Raw genomic sequence first — 1169 nt, 5'->3', positions numbered from 1 at the left:
TGAAGTAGCAATTTAATTGTAAATACAATCTAGTAATTTATTGTTCAACAGCTTAATTTACCTATCACATTTGTGCTCTTATTCATCTTCCCTTTGCTGCCAAATTCAATATAACATTTGAAATAAAGGTGATTAACCATTTTAGCCAGGACACCAGATTAAACACGGACATAGGATTCCTGTCACATTACCAGAACTTTGTATGATATTTCCGTGATTGTATTCTAATTGTATTCAAGTTTTTGCATTCTCTTCATGTAACCGGCTTTATTTTATTTGTCTAAAGAAATATGTTTTAACAATGACATTACCACTTTCGCTCCTTCTACCCCTCCAAATTCTTCTCACAGTGGCTAAACTAATTTACAACCATCTCAAACTGCTGTGACCTGTACCTTATAAGTCTTTATTATTCTCCTTAACCTCTTATACTGCTTTTGACTTGATAAAGGGAGGTTGACACTCCCAAAAACTTGTCTTAAAAACTGAATTTTAGTCCAATAAAATATAATACATATACATATATTGTGTCTGCTGCAAGGTTATTACCATAGCAACCATCGAGAATGGGATGTTTAATTCAGCAGGAAGGTTCCATCAGTTGCTATGGTGACCACTTTCCTAACATTACACTGGAACCACTATATATATATATATATATATATATATATATATATATATATATATATATATATATATCCCAGAGTAAGGTATCACTGGCTTAGGCCCTCACTTTCCCAATAGCACTAGGCAGCAGTATGGTTGATTCTGAAATGTATCTCGCATAAATTTACCATCACGATAGCTCCGACAACAATATATTACAACCACACATTGTCAGTGAGACTTACAAAATAAACTACACTTTCATACACTTATCACACCTAACTTCCTCTGAACTTTAGCAGTAATCGTGTGACTACCTGCAGCCATTTCTTGGAATTATCAGTGAATCAAATGATTTATATTTAGGAAGTTTGGTACACTTGATGCAATACACATATGGTAAAGGTTCTAAATGGGAAGTACCATAGCACAATGAGATCTACAAGGTAAACTTATTTTCATATTTTGCCCTACAATATGAATGTAGTATGATTGGGGTAGTGAATAGTTACCTGCCTTGACTTAATATAAAAATGTGGAAATCTCAGGTTTTAACAAAAATA

Source organism: Spea bombifrons, chromosome 8, assembly GCF_027358695.1.
Source record: "Spea bombifrons isolate aSpeBom1 chromosome 8, aSpeBom1.2.pri, whole genome shotgun sequence".
Lineage (NCBI taxonomy): Eukaryota > Metazoa > Chordata > Amphibia > Anura > Pelobatidae > Spea > Spea bombifrons.
Note: the sequence above shows the minus strand (reverse complement) of the source record.